The 21,248-nt window shown below is 38.2% G+C and overlaps 1 pseudogene; it reads right to left on the bottom strand.

Moving 5' to 3' along the window:
* Positions 1-2,063: 2,063 nt before the first annotated feature.
* Positions 2,064-21,248, bottom strand: part of LOC149145156 (large ribosomal subunit protein uL16-like) — a 127,475-nt pseudogene continuing 108,290 nt past the window's right edge.

Raw genomic sequence — 21,248 nt, 5'->3', positions numbered from 1 at the left:
AATCACCTTTCTGCAACCACAGCTACCTACTCGGCCTACTTTCCTAACTTTTTTTCTTCTTTTCTAATTAGGGTGCACTTAGACTTGCAGACCTAGAATTACAATTTTTCTTTTGAATGTTTCCTCTCTAAATCTGCACTTATCTCTGCCAGGGCCTAGATTAAACAGTTCGGTCCCTTTGATTCTCTACCTATCTACAAAATCTGCCAAGGTTAAAATGTTTGGACAAATGCATTCTCTATATTCTACAAGAGGAAATTGAAACCTAGGGAGACCAAGATTAGACTGTTTGGACCTCCCTTAAATGAAAACTCTTCAAAACTGGGACAACTCATCAAAAATGGAATTAGCAGTGGCATTTGTACCGGTACACTCTCATGGCTTTCTTCTTTGGTCTATTCTGGAAATATGGAACACTGCAGCTTGCAAAGTATGACATATTTGGCATGTAAAAATGTCAATCATGAAAAATGATACCCTGTTGCAAGAGGAGGCTAACACATCACATCATATTTAAGAGAAAATTCTAAGGTTCAGGGTGTGGAACATCACATTGAACATCAACAACAAGTCCTCCAATTCTTAAAGGATAACCTCATGTTGGCACAGAATAGAATGAAACAACAGGCAGATCAACATCGCAGTGAAAGAAGTTTTGATGTAGGTGATTAGGTATTCCTACGGCTACAACCATATAAGCAAATGTCCCTCAAGCAATCTAAGAAGGATAATAAATTATCACCAAAGTATTATGGTCCGTACAAGGTGTTGCAAAAGATTGGTACTATGGCATACAAATTGGAGCTTCCTGCAGCTTCTCGATTGCACCCAGTTTTCCATGTTTCATGTTTAGAGAAGGTTATAGGCGACAAGCTCCCAGTTCAAACAATATTGCTAGAACTTGACGAGGAAGGAAAAATTATATTGGAACCGGAAGTAGTCACAGAAACAAGAACTCGACAGCTACGAAATCGATCAATTTTAGAGTATCTTATCAAGTGGAAGAACTTATCTGCTAAAGATTCCACATGGGAGGATGAGAATTTTATGCAGAAGTATCCAGAACTACTCAAGCGTTGAGGACAACACTTTTTTGAATGAGAGGGGCATGTTGGGTCCCCATAATACTAGTGATTACCCCATTAATATTGTACTTATACCCCTTATTAATATTGTTGTGCCCCTATTGCCCCCATATTGTTATTACTGTGCCCCATAGAATCCCTCTATTTTTATTTTTGTGGCTTTATATTATTATTGTTAGGTTGGCTGGAATATATTGTGACTCCCTAGACTCCTATATATAGAAAGGAGGTTTTGTCATTTGAATCATCGAATAATTGTTCATTTATGTAATGTAAAGGAGGATGACCCCTCGAAGAGGCTGAATTATAAGGCGTTGATCTATCTTTTCTATCTTTTCTTGAGTTGGTTTCATAACAACAATAAACTAGATTCTACCTTTCTTACCTAAAAACATTCAACTGGAAATGATTATGAATGATATGTAGAACATAACAAGATACATATGAAATAGAAAGAAGAAACATATGCTAAACTCATACCACAGGAATCTCATGAATCAGAGCTGCATCATTTTATTAATTCCCTGGCCAAAATGTATAATGAAACAATGAGTTTTCCTTCCACCCTTCTCCCAGAACTCCGACCCTTTAAAAATGATTTACAATACAATACATAAACTCAGAGGTGGGAAAACATATCGATGAAAATAGGGAGTTGTTTCAACTAAAATCATGAAAATAGAAAAAGAGTCATTTATTTATTCTAAGGACAGAACGACGTTACATTATTCCACTTGAAAATTTATGATGACCAATGAAAAGGTGAAAATTGTAGCGCGAATCTCATTGAATCATGACTGAGGACAAAAATAGGCAATCTATTCTTATCTCTCTACTGTGGTAGATATTCTTTGTTCTAAATTTGTCTTTCTGTCTTTGACTGTTCACCTACCCTTTTTTCGTTTGAATAAAAACTGTCTTTTAATAAAAATGGTTTTGAACTAAGAATTCACCTTTAATAAAGGGAAAAATGTATTGTCAATGAATGATCCCCACTACAATTTTGCTAAACTCAACAATGTCTCCTTCAATACCAGTGAACACATATGGATCATGATCTGGCTTAACATATGCCTTCCCAGGACATCAGTTGGACAATCGACTGTGGAAACCAAGCAAGTTGGCATGCACAACATCGAGAATAATTATGTTTTCCGACTTCCACCTCAAGTAGTCAGCTCCAATATACTTGGTGAACCTCCTAAACGATGCATATAACAATGAATTATTTTCTGATGACCATAATTATCTGTCTGACAGGGAATTTGAACTTTGGCATGATGTGGAGCTTCTTCGACATGATTTGAGTGGTGGTCCCTCCATATTAAAGGAGCACTTGGCCTATGGCCCCGTGTGCATAAGTCCCCTATAGTTTTCTGAATGCTCCTCTCATACCATTTTGAAGCCTATCGACTCCGGCACACAAGTTCCCTGTAGTTTTCTGAATGCTCCTCTCATACCATTTTGAAGCCTATCGACTCTGGCGCACAAAAGCATCTTGTTAATATGGGGAACAAGGAATGGCTATATATGAACACGCAGATGGAATGCGTCCTTTCTGGCGAACTTGGAAATGTACTTGTTACAAGCAATACACGCTGCTTCCAACGCCTCGCTCGTTACATTATATTCCTCCCAACTCACCAGGCGAACACAAAAAGGAAACTCGTTGACTGCTCTTTTCTTGGCAACAACATTGTATATACGGATTTCAAGATTTGGAACACCCGACCGTATCGAGATTTTGGGTGGGGCTTGTTCTTAATTTGATGATAACATCTTGCTGAAAAATCCTTTATAATTTACAATAGCGAGTCGAATGCCCGTAATGGAGATGAATCCTTCATGAATACAAACAATGATACAACACACCTGCAGTTAGGGAGCATAGGAAATTGAGTTAGTTTGAAATTTTGATGAAGCGGTGGTGAAAAACTAGCTTGTCTGCCCTGTGCGCCATGTGCACACCCAGTGCGCTGCGTGGGTTGTATGCACCGTGCTCGTTGGAAAATACACAGTGGTAGGAGGCCCTGTGCGCCGCAACCTCCCAATGCGTCGTGCCTTCTCCCAATGCACCGTGCGCACTCCAAACATACAATCTCAACTTTAAACTCACAATTTCGGCTTCTTCACAATTCACCTTGGCTTCTTTACCCTAGAACATATTTTGGTTGGAACTGATGAAGTCGAAGAATCATTATCCATAGTCAAGTCCTCTCTGCATGGGAGGGAGATTTGCTGAGCTTCACTTGATTCTCTTTACTTTGCAGATGAGGGGGAAAGGTAGGCATGATCTTTCCATAGCCTTTGAGGCGTTATGACCATCAGCAAGTCACAACCCATCATTTTCAAGCCTGATATGACTGACGCATTTGTTGGTGGTAACCTCCAAAAGTTGTTTTGTGAGAGCATGCCATTCATTTATCAATTGAGCTATAAAGCTGAGAAGAGGGAGACAAATCATGAAAATCCAATATTCTTATGGTCAAACACAGCATGATCTGCAGCCAGAAGGACCAAACACAAAGCAAAAAATCTGGCTTCACATGAAAGAGAGATGATCTCCAAAAGCTGAATTTGATTCTCCACGTTTTCGCTTCAGTTCTTTGATGTCATTTGGCATCCAAATGAAATGTTGGAACACAAAAATGTCTCTTATGACAGGGATTTGATTTTTGACTTGTGCACACCCACTTTCTAAACTTTGGCACTTTTGCATTTATACAACTCTGTGTTTTGGTTTCCTCACTGATTTTCTGAGCTTGAATGATGGCTTTTCTCGGTTGATTTTTGCAGGGATGGTGGCATTGGATTTTAGAAAAGAATGACTAGAGGCTGCATTTGAACATTTTCAACTGAGCAACCTTGAAAATATACATGGCAATTATTTCAAAAGACGAAAAGATGACTTTTTCTTCAAAACGGGGTCTTGAAGAAAAGTCATGATCAATTAGTATGACAATGAAATTTTCAAAATGAAAACATATTTTGAACCTCCCTCTGGCCTGCTGGCATTATTGGACATTTTTGAAGACCAAATTGACTAACCCTAGACCTAGTGACTGAAATGAATCTTGCTGACCCAGTCATCAAACAGGCTTGTAAATGACTTTAAAATTGATTCGACAAACAGACCTAAACCAGCAAGATAAGGCATGAGGGGAATGAGTAACAAGGCCCTTCCATTAGATAATGGCATGCCCCTAGCGGAATGCAATGGAGTGAATCGAGAGAGACACCTAAAAATGAAATGCAAAAAGAGTTTTGATCTCTAACGAAGGGATATAAAGACCGACTATAACAGAGTACATGTGATCTGAATGTCTTGTAATGTTTGCATCATCCAAAGGAGTTGTGTGCAACAAGATGCAGCAGCCACATATTCTGCTTCAGTTGTAGATAATGCAATTGAACTTTGTTTCTTGCTGAACCAAGACACTAATCTGGAACCCACATAGAATGCACCACCACTAGTGCTTTTTCTGTCATTAATGCTTCCTACCCAATCTGCATATGTATATGCATGCAGTGTAAGATCTGTATCTCTAGGATACCATAAACCAAAATTATATCTTCCTTGAAGATATTTGAAAATCCTTTTGACTTCCTGAAGGTGTGATTCTTTTGGATTTGCTTGGAATCTTCCAACTATTCCCACTGCATGCATGATGTCTGGTCAGGCACCTGCTAGATAAAGCAGACTACCAATCATGGATCTGTAGGTTGGTTGATGTACTGTTGTTGATTCATCATTTGAGATGAGACTGCATCCTGTTACCATTGGGGTACATACTGGTTTAGAATCTTTCATTCCATATTTTTTCAAGATCTTCTTGAGATATTTGTTTTGTGATAGAAAAATACCATATTTATTTTGTTGAACTTGTAGACCAAGAAAATATGTAAGCTCACCAAGAAGAGACATTTCAAATTCTTGCTACATTACTGAGGAAAAATTCCAACTGATGGCTTCTTCATTTCTACCAAAAATGATATCATCAACATACACAACAAGTATTAGCAGTTTATTATTGTCAATCTTTCTATATATATTGGTATTAGTTGATCCTTTTGAAAAGCCTGTTGATGGAGGTGTTTATCAAGACGGTAATACTAAGCCCTTCGAGCTTGTTTTACACAATAGAGAACCTTTCTGAGTCTGCATAAAATTTTTTCATCATTTCCAAGGATGAATCCATCTGGTTGCTCAATATATACTTCTTCTTCTAAGTCTCCATTAAGAAAGGCAGATTTTACATCCATTTGGTATACTTTGAATTTCTAAAAACTAGAAAGAGCAAGGAACATTCTTATGGCTTCAAGTCTAGCAACAGCTACAGAAGTTTCTTCAAAATATATACCTTCTTGTTGAGAATATCCTTTATAAACAATTCTAGCCTTGTTTCTAATAACTTCTCCATTTTCATTCAGCTTGTTCTCGAATATCCACTTGGTTCCTATGATATTCTTATCATGAGGTCAAGGAACTAATTCCCAAGTATTATTCTTTTCAATATGCTCAAGTTCTTCATTCATGGCCTTGACCCAACATTCATCTTTGCATGCTTCATTTACATTTTGAAATTTGATGGAGGAAAGCAATGCTAGATAGCTTGAAGCTTCTGTAATAGTTCTTCTTGTTTGCACACCTGCCTCTTTCTGTCCAAAAATTTGAGTCTCCAGATGATTTTTCTGAACATACCTGGATGGAGTATTTTCTTCTGTCATTATCAATTCTTTTGGTGCTTTGTTGGTTTCTTCTTCAGAGTTAGTCTGATTTGATGTGGGAGAATAATCCTCATCTTCGCCACAATCTTTGGTTTTTACCTACTTAGGGTTTTTTCATGCTTCATCAACCACAACATCAATACTTTCAATAATGTTCCCACGTATTTTACTATAACACTTATATCCTTTACTTCAGGAAGAGTAACCAAGGAGAATTCCTTCATCTGCTCTGGGTTCAAACTTGCCAATTTTTTTATCAGTCCTTTTGATGTAACATTTGGTTCCAAAAACTTTGAAGTATTTTACAGTAGGAGTCTTACCATACCAAAGTTCATGTGGAGTTTGAGTGTTTCTTACTCGAACATTTGCTTGGTTGAGAATAGTGACAACAGCGAATGCAACCTCACCCTAGAAGGTTGTAGGAGTTCTAGACTCATCTAGCATAGCACGAGCCATTTTTTGAACAGTTCTATTCATATTTTCTACCACTCCATTTTGCTGAGGATTCCATTGCATTTTTATTCCATGTTCTTCACAAAAGTCAAAGAATTCATCCAAGGTAAATTCCCCTCCTCGATCAGATATGATGCACTTGATTTTTCGATCTGATTTATTCTCAACCAAGGCTTTGAAGGCTTTGAATTTTTCCAATGCTTCATCTTTATGCTTTAGAATCCCTATCCAACACATTCTGGAAAAATCATCAATGAAAAATATAAAGTATTCCTCTCCACGAGGTGACTTTTTCTGTGATGGTCCACATAAATTAGTATGAACGAGTTCAAGAGGCTTACTAGTTGATCCTTGCTTTTTAGGGAAGTGCGCTCTGTTTTTCTTACCAAATTGACATGATTTGCATATTGTATTTTCTAGGATGATGATATCAGGAAGATCACGAATAGCCTGGAATGTGCATGCTTTTCTTATTTGAGAGAAGCTTAGATGCCCCAATCTTTTGTGCCATAGCCAATGTTCAACATTTTTGCTTAGATAGCACTGTTGTTGTCCTCCCTTGAGTATGTATAAGTTGTTTGGAGTTATTATACATTTGATCATGGATTATCCTATATGAAGCTCATGAATAACACATCCATTTGATCAAAATACCACATCATTTCCTTGATCACACATTTGACTAACACTCAATAGGTTATGCTTTAGACCATCAACATACATAACATTCCCAACTTTAACTTTTTCTTTTAAGAGAAAAAAACATTTACCTTTTATGATAGCAGGAGTGTCATTTCCAAATGAGACCTTCTTTTCCTTTTCTAAGGCATTATATGACTGAAGTTTTTCTTTATCACTTGTCATTTGTTTCAAGAATCCACTATTGATGTACCACTGGTTTTCTTGTCCTTTTGCATACAAGGCTATACCACATATTTTTTTTTGTGGTTCTTTCTTTCTCCATATTTTTGGATTCAATGAATTTTTCTCCTTCTGAGATGTTTGCCAAAATTCACTCCTACATTTAGATTCTTCATGATCGAAGTTGTTGCAGATAGAGCATTCTATGTCGTTTTCAAGAAGAGAAAAGTTATTGTAGGTCCATTTCATGATCCCCATCACATTCCTTTCATTTCGTGGTTCTTTAGTCATGATGGTCTTATAATCAACACATTGAGCAGCTTTGTGTCCAAAGTTATGACATGAAAAACATTGGCCATTAAAGAAGTTCCTGCAGTTATCGAATCTACTGACCTAGTGTTTGTAGTTGCTATTGGTATTCATTCTTGAAACAGATTGAGTATGATTTACCTGAGGCTGGTTGTAGCTTCTATTTATCCTTGAATTAAATTGAGCCTAATTTCCCTGGTGATCTGCTTTATGCCTTTGTTGTCGGTTGTCAAAATATTCACTGTTCTTTGATGCATCAAGATAGCTTTTAGTGGAGGTTGACGACTTCTATGCTTGGGATGCTTCTTCAGTATATCCAAGACCTATATTTATCTGAGGAGAATGCTGCACCTTGATAATTTCATTTAATATTTTTGATCCTTTAGCAAATCTAACATTGAGAGCTTCTGTTTTCTCAATATCCTTTCTTAGACCTACAATTTCACATTCTATTTTTTCATTGTGTTTTTCTCTTTCGGCAAGTTGGAATTTCAGAGTATCTATAATCATATTCTTTTCTTCTCAACAAATTTTGAGTTTAGAGATTTCTTCATCAAGGTCATCTTGATCTAAAGCATCCAAGAAATCATCGTCTTCAAAAGCCATCAGAAGTCTATAGTCATTACTATTTTCATCTTCATCACTATTTCATAAACCATTGCTATCTTCATGCATCTAGTAGCTCTTCTTACTTACATTTTTCATTCTATTCCATTTTGTTGGTTCCTTACCTTTATCAAGCTTATCTTTATGAGGACATTTGGCAGCATAATGACCGACTATTCCAAAAGTAAAACATTTGAAAGGTAGTTTACCTCTGAATCTTCTGAAACCCCATTGAAGGTTCTTGGCAAAGTTTTGTTCTTCCTCTCCTTCTGAAATGTGTCCTCATTCATTGAGTTCTTCTCTTCCTGAAGATTTGAATGTGGCTTCTCTCATATCTGATGGACCTCCTTTTCTCATTTCGAAAGCAGTTAAGATTCCGTGCAGCTGTGTCATAGTAATAGTCTGAAGATCCTGCTTTTCTTCTATTGTAGATACCTTTGATTCAAACTTAGTAGACAATGATATTAAAACCTTTTCAGCTAAAGTAACTTCTTTGTCTCTTCACCCAAGTTCTTCATGCAATTAAAAATCTCATCTATACGTAAGAAGTAACTAGCTATAATTTCATCATTTTGCATTTTTAGAGTTTCACATTGGATTATGAGAGTTTGCAGTTTTGCACGTTTTACCTATTTGTCTCCTTCATAGCTTAGAACAATCTTGTTCCATATTTCTTTGGAGGTTTTGAGCTGCATAGCTTTGACAAATTCTGATTGTGACAGACTCCCCAATAATGTATTGATAGCCTTGACATTGCTTTCATATTGCCTTTTACCTGTCATATCTGTAGGAATTGCTGATGGAAATGTATATCCTCTTTCCACGATTTCCTCGACATCTATTCCAAGAGATTGAAGATAGGTTGTGGTTCCTACCTTCTAATAAATGAAGTTTCTCCCATTAAAGATTGGTGGTCTAATGGATCCCTCTCTTTCGTAGTTACTCATGATGATAGATCTCCCTTCAAGCGATCAATCTTCTTCTGAAGGACCTGCTCTCATTCCAATTGTTGGAAATAATGCTCAGAGGGGGGGGGGGGTGAATCAGTATTAGCAAGTCAATAATATTTCATTTCCATAATCAGATTCATATACACTACTTCAGTTAATGAAACTTGCGTGTATACGCAACTGTATTTAAGGAAACTAGCATATATCCTTCAAAATTATGATTCAGTTAATTCATCATATGTTGATCTTTAATCAATGCATCAGAACCATATAAACAGTAACCAAGTGTAGTAAGAACATAACAGACGATCACACACATGAACACAAGATATAAGCTAGAAACCCAATGTTGGTGAAAACCACCTGCTGCAATCGTCTCTATCTTCTTTTAATAAGAAACTTCTTTTTTAATTTTTGTACCGGTGCAGTCTTATACCAGTACGAAAGATTCTACCTGCATAAGGATACAACCTTCTCTCGTTCTCTAGCTTCTCCTAGAATGGAGCTACAACCCCCTAGCTCTTGTACTAGCTGATATGTTTACTAGAACATAAGTGTTGGCCTAAAGAAGGCTACAACCTTCTCTTTTCTTCCAGGGACCACATTTCATAAATTTTTAGACTGGATCCATTAATAACATCATTCAAACATCAAATATATCTACATCAACCAATCTCCTTTGCACCAATAATCAGAACTCAGAACACTGCAACAGTAATCAGAACTCAAAACACTACAACATAGAACAGAAGCAACTAAAACATATTTTATGATGTATACACTACTTCCATGCATCGAACCTGCGTGCATAGAACTTTTCTCAAGGCGAACCTGCGTACAAATCTGTAAATCAAATTTAAGATGTATACACTATTTTGATATACAGAGCTAGTGTGTATATGTGCCTTTTATAAAGTGAACCTACGTACGGATTTGTAAATGATGATTTAAACTTTACAACAATTCCAAACATTAGTTATACCCAAATCATCATATTTATAGATTACAACATGCTCTAGTTATTCAGATAAATGATCAAACCACATAAAGATATTTCACTTCAAGGATTAAGATCTTGACCCAACATTAGATCTTATCCTTCATCAAGTGCTAAGGTTCATCCTTGGTTCAGATCCACCTATGCATTGTAACCCACTAACCTGTATTCTATATCTTTCTCTTCATCAGATATTCAATACTTGAGTTCACTTTCCTAATGATATTCTTCTCCTTTTATAATCTTAGGCCTTACTCAATACCATGGACCAAAACCACTTAGGATAAATACCTTCGACCAAATACCTAGGGTCAACACTTCAGACCAGATACCTTGGACCAATACCATGGATCAAAATACCATGGACCAAATACCACGGACCAAAACTTAGTTTTGCAATATGTACATGCCTTTCCTTCTGTGAAAGTGCGTGTGTATGCTATATGCCCCTTTAGGTCTACTAACTCGCATGTACACGTGGCTTGATCAATGAGGATCCTACATATACCTCTCTTTTTTCAATCTATGAGTATGAACTATGATCAGTCATTTGAGTGAGTTGCCATCAAGGACAACACATGTGTCATAGTGCCATATCTGTGTCATAATTCCAACACCTGATTCTTTTGCAAAATGGAATACGCCCTTGAGACCATACTTCTTGTCATGTGAATCTCACCCTATCAATGTTCAAATATGCCACCTATTATCATGTTACTACCCTATTAATAACTTCTTCCCTACAAATGACTATCCTACCTACCTAATATTTCTTCTTGAAGCTTGAATTCAAGAAATATCTAGGGGTGATATATAACCTTGGTTCTTTTTGCTTCATTTTCCATGCCATATTATTAATTCTTTGGTTAATAGAAATTCCCTATCCCTTAATCTGTCGCAAGTAGATTCTATAATAATGTGCCTTGTGTCCTCAATTGTGACATATTTAATATTCAATTTTTGGCTTGAACATTGGTAGGAATTACCCATGTGATCTGTTTATAATTTGATCCATATGTCTAATCATGGGTACTTGACTATATACTCTATATGTGATAACACCATATCTTCCCCAATCCTATGCTTTTTAATAAAACAATTTTCATGAAAAACAATACCCAAAGAACTTATTTTGATACATGATGTTATAGGGTGGTGTTGATGCAACACATCTTCTGAAGGTTTTCGTTGGAAACGATTCATGCATTTGTTGATTTCTAACTCTTTCTCCTTGGTGATTGTGCATCGTTTGTGAATATTTTCAATCATGGGAGGCCCCATACTCTCACCATTGTTCCTTTTATTATGTGGACTATATTTATCTTGTATATTCCTTGCATAATTCTAAGAATCATCAGAAATGTGGAAATGAATAGGATTGGGATGATTCATCACTTGCTTATGACATTCAAACAAGTTGTTATTGGACACAATGCATGTTTGATCATTCCTCTTGTGATGATCTTCATTTTAGGCTCTTAAAAGAGCTTTATCTTTAGATGTCACAAAATATCCGTGGTAGCCAAGGCCTGTTTCAAAGATATATTTTTTAATGATGCAAATATGATCTAGAGGCTTTGACCATTTTAGAACTTTCAATTTCTGTTTGAGATTTTCAAATTCTTCTTTCAAAGAACAACTTCTTCTTCTAATTCTTAGACACCTAATCCTCTAAGGGTTGGTTTGGAAGTTGAACAGTCAAAGGGAGTCCAAGAGACTAGTTGGAATATGGCACCAAGGATCACTCCAATTTATTATAAATATGTATCATTGTGAATAATAATGCATTAATGGTCGATCCTTGATATATTATGTCTTTGCCATGGTTGTGTTTAAAATGGTACCAGAGCTAGTTGGTCAGACTTGGCCCTCTGTCATTTAGATCTAACATTTCAGACCCTTCTCAGTTGTTTTTGAGTTGGGTTCTCTCCATACAATCTTCCTACAAAGCATTGTGAGCTCGATTATCTTTGGGTACCCTCTATTGGTTTTCTTTGTGGCATCAAAGAGAGTAGAAATGCTCATTCCTGATAAAACCTACCATCCCAGGATTGTGTAGATGCATAATGCTCAATGTATCCTTCAGGTTTCCTTGCTTGCTTAGTCTCTTCACATACCCAAGACAATTTTCCTTCGTCTATCCTAGTATTTTCATGTTCACTAGACAATTTTCTGTAGTCTCAGTTTTTGGTTTTTGGTTTTTGGTGCATTGAGTTCCATTGAGGATGACATTGGATACACTTTTTATTCTAATATTTTAGTTTTTTCTCCATTACCACTAATAATCTCATGTAGTTTAACCTTTTCATCCCTCATTTCTTTGATCTATTCACCCTCTAGTTCAATGAAGGTGTTTAACATGGATGACATCAAATTTGTCTTTGAAATTTTCTTAAGGTTTGACAAAAGTGTGGGTAAAATATGAGTAGCATTAAAGATATGATTATCTCCAAGGTACCACCCATGAATCCACATACCCACGTACTCCAACTGGATTCAAGACTTGGTTCACTCTCTGATTAGCCTACACCACAAGTCTTTGTTGCCAATCATAATCATTAGGCTCATCTCATCCCAATACTAGTGTCGGTCAATGTAATTGTTCCATTCTCCTTGTTTGTCTCGATACAAATATCTAATTCACCCACATTACCAAGAAGACTTGAATATGTCACACCTAAGAAGCACACTTTGTCGAGTGGATCACTATCATTATTGACTAACTCGTAGAGGAATACTTCCTTTTGGCTATACAAGTTGTGTACAATAAAATCCAAAACACAACTAACCTTTTCTTTATACTCATTTTTTCAACCTATTCATCTTTTGTTTCCTGCTATGCTACTGTGGTTTCATACCTAGCAATGCTAGTATGACATAACTCTGAATAAGTAAATGGTTGTGAAGGGCATTGGGATGTCTTGGCCCCTTTTATAGTAACAGGAGTCGAGGGAGAGCATGGCGGAATTCGCACTGTGAGAGCTTGAACCAATATTAGGGATTGAGATGATGTTGAGACTAAATGCCCTGGGGCCTGATACATTTTTGTTTCTCATCCCAAGAAAACAAAAATTACTATTTACACTCTACAAAATGTATGAAAACTAGAACCTCTACTTCCTCTTCAAACTCTACATAAATTGAGGATTGATGAATTGTTGATGAGGGCCATATTTAAAAATTTCGTTTGATGTCTCTTTCACTAAATCAATGGAAAATTGATCCTGAATATCAATTCAAATTGGAGAATATTTGTAAGAAACTTGTTTACATTGTAAATGGGTGCATTATCGATTGAAGTTGACACCCTTCATTTATTTAGCTTGAGCTTTTTGGAAAATGACTCAAATTGGTGAAGTATTAAACTTATTTAATACATGAATACACTCCACTCACCATAATATAGTGAACATTAGTGTTACACAAAAATATCGTCATCATGATTATTTGCAGTCAGTATGGGTCTATCATCACTTGTACTGTCCTCCTAAGCAAGTCTAAGGCCTCAACTCTTCAAATCAAGCTTTGGAAGTGGGAGAAAGACATTAAAAATCAATGTAACTTTGGTTCCGCACTTTCTCTCATGGTCACCTGCGGTCCCACACCTTCTGTGTACAAAAGCTGCGTACCTACCCGCTCTGTTCCTAACAGTGCAGGTGCGGACCCCTGTGAAAGTCAAAAGGCACAAGTTTTATCTTAAAAAACTCACTTTGGGTTAATTCTATAGTTTTCTAGAAGGAATTTTGACGTGGATTGTTCGCTCTGAGGTGGTTCATGCATCCCAAAAGAGAAGGAGCTAATCCCTTGACTAAAGGAGCTATCCCTTTGAAGGAGGGCTTTATCCCTTTGAAGGAGGACCTAGTAACTTCCCTCCATCGCACTATAAATGCAGGCATTGGGGTGAGGACTAGAGAGGTTAGAAGCTGAACATTTTGAGGGTAAATGCTGGTGAAATTAAGACTCTTTGGTTGAGCTTGAGAGGAAAGATCACATACCTCTTGGTTCCATTGGAGAGTGAGTGAAACTTGTCAAAGTAGAGAAGACATCTTGTTGGACCGTGGGAGGAGCTTGTACAGCGTCAAGGCAAAGGTTGTAAAGTTCTTCTTCTTTTGAATTAATACAATCAAACTCATTTTTCTCAACAAGTATATTATGTTATTTGTTTCATGGACTCCTTGAATTTCATGTTAAATATATTTTATGCAATTGGTTTTTCAGGTGCTGTTTAATTTGTTTGCCTTGTTTGTGTTAGCAGATTCGCGAAGAGGATCTCATTTGGATCAAAAGAGCGAGGGAATCCGCAAGCTTCGGTTGGACCAAAGGTAGGCCCTGAAAACCCTTGTTTGTTATTGTTTATTGAAGCATATTTAGAGAAAGATAGTGTCTGGTTGGTCTGCTTGTCGTTAGGTCTTCTTTAGATTCTAGGAAGCTCTATCTTGTCCGCAAGATCGACTCATTCCGCGCAAAAAAATGGCGACTCCACTGGGGAATTTGATTGTTTTCTTTGTCTATACTTTGACCTGAGAAACTGTATTTTCTATTTCTGTTTTTGACTCGATGATTGTGTGATTGGGTGAATTTAGTTAATTTTGAGTTAGTTTTCATTTTTCATAGTTTTGGGAGAGGTACGCACCCTCTGAGTTAAGCACAGTACGTACTTGTACGCACTTTTGCTTTGTGCACAGAGCGTGGACGCACCTGTGTAAACAGGTTGCCTGCGTACCCTGTCAAAAATTTGAAAATTTTTAATTTTTTCTCTTTTTTATCAGTTTAGAGATTGTTTATAGGTTTTAGCCATTGCCCAGACCTGCTTGTTCCCTGTCAAAAACTTTCCTTGGTTTAATTTCATTAGCATTAGGGTTTTAGGTGGAATTCCTAGGAATTTTGCTTGTTGGGTTTGTTTTTCATTTTTGGTTGTGTAGTGGCTCTGAGCTTAGAAGCCCTAGGGACCTCAGACTACCTTGGTGTCTACTAATCTTCTTGTGAGTCTGACCATTTATGAAATCTCCCCTTGTTGAGGAATTCGCTTTGAGTTTTCTCATTTCAAAATTTCGAAAAGCTTGTAGTTGAAAGTTTGGAATTTTCATTTTAAAAAAAAAAAGAAAACGAAAGATTGGTTGTTTTTTGACTAATTGTGATTCTGCATAAATTAGTCCTTAGCTCACATTTAGCTAAGTGAAACATCCTCAAAAGACTTTTAGTAGGCTTTGACTTCAAGTAGCTTTTTATAGTTTGTAGCTCTCAAAGTTAGTCATTTTCATTAGTTTTGAGTGTCTTATTTACAAAATATAAAAAACAAAATCTCTTTTGGAAAAGTTTGTCTTTTGTAGTGCTTGAGCGCTTTGAAAAGAAAAGGGAAAATTGTGTGAAATAGCTAGTTGTCTCATTTTGAGTGCTTTGGAAAGGAAAAGTTCTTCTTTTAATTTGTTTAATTGAGAAAGATTTGTGTTTACAAAGTATTTGCATTCTCAAACTCTTTCTTAGTTTAGAAGTTCATCGAAGAGAAAGGATTGTTTAAATCATCCTAGGTGCATCTTTTTAGTGATTTCGAGTCGAGTCTTTACACCACAAGTTTCATCTCCGCCACCTCTTGACTTAAAAAACAACCACTAAAATTAACGCTTAAAGTAAAATTCACCTAGTAACATTTTATTTCTAGGGCTCTGATACACCAACTTAGCTTAGGCTAGTGTCTTGGAGTAGGAGAGTAATTAACTCTCCAAGACAGTAAAAACAAACAAGTAGTTGTATCTTGTGGTAGGAAGAAATCTAATTGTTGCATTTATGCTCTGGGAAAGCTCCTCTTAAAGGAGAAGCATGAGATCGTGTCTGAACCAGTGTGGGAATCAATCCTTCCTCATTGGGAACGACGCCGGATATTCACATATTAAAAATGGTAAACCTTGAATTAACCATTTTCGAGGAGCCTGGGGTCACTTGTTGGTAAACCTTGGATTATGTCAAGGAGCCTTCAAGGGGATTGAGCTTGCTACTCTGCCCTTGCGTGCGTATCAGATTGTAGACTATTCCCCCAGGTGTATTTGTCTCAGTTGGTAACCATAGTGGCCATATTCTTTAGGATTCTTCCTAAGGTGACAGTGGTGGGAAGATCCCACTGTACCTGGAGCAGACGTCGGCTAGACTCATTTGGATTTTCTGGGGGGTTCACTTCACTCGAGATGGTTAAGTGGAGGAACTTGGTCCAGTCTATTCATTAAGCAGGTTGTCGGGGTAACTGTTCCAACCGCCATTTCTGTACTGAATTCTGCGACGTTGGATTTCATCACCAACTAGTGTTTTCGGTCCGGAAAGTTACAGTTTGTGTGTGTTTTATCTCTAGATTCTTTAGGCGTGTGATTCAAATTTGCTTGGTTCTTTAGAGGCTTTAGTTGTTTTTCATTGAGATTTTACTTTATTTGCGTGTGAAGTAGTTAAAATTTTTTAACTATGGCTGAATTACCAAGACAGTCTCGTAGACTTCGGGGCCAGTCTCCTGAGTTTGTAACCGTGGCTGATTTATTGAGGAAGTCCCGTAGACTTCGGGGCCAACCTCCTGAAGAAGTCCCGAGCCATCTTGAAGGCTTGAAAGTCCTCGTAACTCCTAGTGGAAGTAAAGTTGGGTCACCTGAAGAAGGAGAGTCTTCGTTGGTTGTACATCCTGATTACCAAACTCTAGAAACAGGTTATAATCATGAATCTATTTCGGTTTCTGAACTTGCTGGTAGCTTTTCATATACTAGTGATATAGGTGAAGAACCTAAGATATCTGAACCTGTTACTCCATCATCGGGCTTTGTATCTCCAACTTCTAGTGGTCCTAATTCACCTAGGGTAGAAAGAGTAATCACCGAAAATCTTCCTTCTGGTTTGATAGCCATTGAAGAACTTGCTCCGGAAGAAGAAGTAGGCATCCCTATCCCTGAAAATCAACCTGTTATTGATCTAAGGGAGCGTGAATCAATTTTTTACAGTCCACCTAGAGGTACTACTTGGTATCTTTCTTTGACTAATTATTTGGAAAACCCAGTGTTAAGTTTTTCACCACCTCGTGCTCCTTATCATCCTAGAGGTTTTTATACTCCCGTAAATATGTCAGGACAGTCGTCCATGTTTACTCAATCACCTGAATCTTTTTTGTACGGTGGTCCTTCTGTTCCCTCTGGGTATCAGTCACTTTCTGGTACTTTTTCGGGAGCATCTCCTCAACCCATTGAACAAGGGTTATTCACTGGAAGCAATGGTGCAAAGCCATTAAGCGTAGAAGACATTCTTATGATGTCAGGTTCTATTCCCAATTCTCAACCTCAAGGTGGCCAGTTACCGCCTGGGGGGCAACCTCAATTAACGCCTGGGGAGCAACCTCAAGGTACACAATTTGCATCTGGTGGGCAACCTCAAGGACAGTACGTGCCTACGGTACAATACGTTCCTCAAGGTCAACCCCAGACTCAATATGTACCCCAAGGTCAACCCCAGTATCAATTTATACCTCAAGGTCAACCCTAGTATCAGTACGTGCCTCAGGGGTATCTACCCCAAGGTCAGTACTCGAACCAAGGTTTCCAACCACCCCAAGGTCAATCTTATGTTCAAGGAACGAGAAATGTACCTTTCAATTATCAATCCTACCCTCAACCCGGTTATGGTCCTCAATACTCAACCTGTTATGGGTCAGTACCCCAGAATGAACATAGTGTGGGATCCATCGCAAACTCAACAGGTGTTGCAGCCAAGTGTACAGTTGTCATCTCAAGTTGGACAACCCTTAGTTTCTGGTTCACCCCAGCAACCAGTCCAGTCTAACATTCAAACTTCTGTACCTTCGGTAGTTTCACAGTCTGGGCCTACTGCGCCTCCTACTCCATCTCAAACGACTCCTGCAACTGCCGCAACATCTGTTCAATCTACCCCACCTACTTCTGGAGTATCGACAACTCCGGTTTCTACTGTTCATGTATCTACTCCTCAGACATCTTTACCACCGTCTGGATCCACCATTCAAACTACCGTTCAGATGCCTGTAGGACAACCTGGTTTAAGTACGGTTGTCACAAGTCAACCTCAATTTACCTATCGACCGTACCAGGGATAGTACCAATTCGGTCCTGCTGTCCAGCAGCCAGTTTATCAGTATCAACCATATCCTGGGTACACTTATCAACAACCTCAACAACCCCAGTACGGTCTGGTTAATCTTGGTTTTCCTGGAGGATACAATATCCCGAACGCGATTCCTATTTCTAGTTATCCTGGATATCCTCCTCCTGGGGCTGGTCTCATGACCCAGAGTTTTAGGGATCCTAATCGGCAGTTACCATTTATCGCAACTTTGGACTTACCAGACTTGTCGCGCCTAACGAACGATCCGATTAATTATCTTTCGTTTTGGCCGCCAATGCCAAATAAGTTGCCCAGTGACATTCCCAAGTTCGAAGGTAAATCTGGAGAGGACCCATCGAACCATGTGATGACTTACCACCTCTGGTGTGCCTCTAACTCCATCACAGATGATTCGATTCGTCTTAGACTTTTCAGCACACTCTAATTGGTCTCGCAGCCAAGTGGTACATTGAGTTACCGCGAGGCACTTCTTATAATTTTAGTCAGTTATCTACCCCGTTTTTAACTCATTTCCAGTTGCCAGCCCGATATGACAATGGCACGGAATTGTTAACTTCGCTAAAACAATCGACATCCACGTATATTTTAGATCATATTCATGAGTGGAGACGTTGACGACGTTTAGTGAAGGTATTTATTCCAGATCAAATCTTGGCTGAGTGGTTTGTAAAATCTTTGTTGCCAAGGATCACTGAAGATGTTGCTAAAGCCGGAGTTGTTACTGAGGAGCAAGTGATTGCTCAAGCACAGTACCTTGACTTGGTCTATACTCAGTCAGGTTACTTACACGAAAAGATCCCCGATATTCCCAAGTCAAATCAAATCACTGCAGCTCCTTCGGATCTCATGCCGCTGACAGTATGATTGGTACGATTAACACTAAAAGTAAGAAGAAGTCTTCCAAGAATTCTTCTCCTATCATAACCTTGCCTAATTCCCCGACACGAGATTCTTCTGCAGAGGTTTCCACCGATATTCACATTGTAGAATCATCTACGGTTAAATCAAAATCCGGTGGGAAGAAGAAAGGAAAGAAGAAAAATAAAACGGACAAAAGTTCAAAGGAGAAACCTGAAAAGGCGGAATCCAATGATGAAAAATGCAAACCTCATTATCCATGTCTCATTTGTGACGAAGAACATTTTACAAGAGACTGCCCTCATCGAGCAGAGGTTGCGAAGATTTTCAAAGGTTCCCAAACTCCTGCTGTCTTGAAGGATCCATTTCCAAGTCAAGACAGTAAGATGATAGGTTCTTCCTCGAGTGCCAATGAAGAACCCATATTGATGATGTCCCATGTAAGGATTGCGACTCGATCGCAAGATTATGGCAGTAAAAGTCCTATTGATGGTAAAGAAGCAGAATCTTCTCATTCTAATCCATCAACCTCAGCTCCTGGTTTCGATCCACTACAGATCGAGAAACCTAATCCAGACTTAGTAATCAAACCGCCCGCCAAGGGTGTACTTCGAAAGTTAGCTTTCAATCCACATGCGAGAGCGGATCAGAATTATAACATTGTTGAGGATTTAGCTGTTTCACCCTCAGCAATGTCGGCTTTGGAAGTGATGCAATCATGCCCAGCACAACGTAAATTACTTTTGTCGGCTATAGGAGCTGTTGATATTCAGGACCCTAACCTAATAATCTTTGATCTAGAAAATAGTACACCGCGTTTGCCTCATCAAATGGCTTTCCAGATTCCAGTGATAGTCAAAAACAGGCCTATTCATCGGACTGTAATTGATGAAGGAGCTTCAACGTGTATTGTGTCGATACAGTGTTGGAGATCGCTTGGTTCTCCTTCACTAAATCAATCCCCGACAATTCTTAAGGCCTTTGATGGCCGTGGGTTTCATCCTTTTGGCATTCTATAGGATTTGCCTATAGGGGTTGAAGGAAAAGTCGTTAGTCTAGATGTGGAGGTGGTTGATGCCCCTCTAGACTACAACCTTCTCTTGGGTCGAAGTTGGTCTTACGCTATGACAACGGTCGTTTCATCCGTCTTTAGAGTCATAAAGTTTCCACATAATGGAAAGATTGTAACAATAGACCAGCTGGTTTACTTTTCATCCGACCCAACCTCTTCGGAGAGTATTCAGCACGTCGGTAAAACGACTATCCCATATAAGGATGTTGGAGTAGGATTAGTTAAAGACGCCAGTTTACTGGGATCGTTTCCTTTTCCTCCAATCAACGCATCATCTTCATTTGCAACTATTCATATGATTACATCAGACACTATTTTTTATGACGATCCTTGGATCGTTCCTTCTGAATCTGAAATAGACTCATTTGGTAATTCCATGCCTTTGAGTCCATATGAAATTGCCTATGAAGCCGTGCAGTCTTTTGCCGACCCGTGTTCAACTGAAAATGACTTAATGAATGTGGTCCGTGAGGAATCACTTTTCACATCAACCTCGGATTTAACTACGTTTTCTGAACTTGTTCACTCTGATGAGAAAATTCGTGAAATCCTATGTGTAGATGATTTACCATGGGAAGATCTCCATCACAGATCTTCGTTTTTACCTAAGGATGATCGTTTTGAAAATGATTTCTCATCAATATTTACGACTGAATATGTCAAGGAACCTCAGAATCCAATGAAACATCCTGATTCCAAGTTAAATTTGGGAAACATCTCTCGAACTATTCCCATTGACATTTCGGTTAAGCCCAGAATTGTTGAGAACATTCATATAGGTGCCTCATGTACAGATGACGAAATTCAATTATATAAGGCCCTATTTCAAGAGCTCTGCGACGTGTTTGCCTATTCCTATGAGGAAATGCCAGGAATTGATCCCATGATTGTTTTTCATGAGATCAAGACTTACCCGGATGCTAAACCCGTCCAGCAACGTTTGCGTCAGATTCACCCACGAAAAGTTGCTGCAATTAAAGCAGAAGTTGAGAAACTGTTGAAAGCAGGTTTCATTTATCCGATCCCGTTAACGGATTGGGTATCGAATATTGTTCCGGTTAACAAAAAGCAGGGGACAATAAGAATATGCATCGATTATAGGGACATTAATCAAGCCTGTCCAAAGGACAATTACCCAACTCCCTATATCGATCAAATCATTGATGATTGTGCCGGCAGCGAAATATTTTCCTTTATGGATGGTTTTT

The sequence above is a fragment of the Pinus tabuliformis genome, chromosome X, assembly GCF_031772625.1.
Source record: "Pinus tabuliformis cultivar Carrire ecotype Pingquan chromosome X, CPIR1, whole genome shotgun sequence".
NCBI classification, from domain to species: Eukaryota; Viridiplantae; Streptophyta; class Pinopsida; order Pinales; family Pinaceae; genus Pinus; species Pinus tabuliformis.
This window is presented reverse-complemented; position numbering and strand designations above follow the sequence as displayed.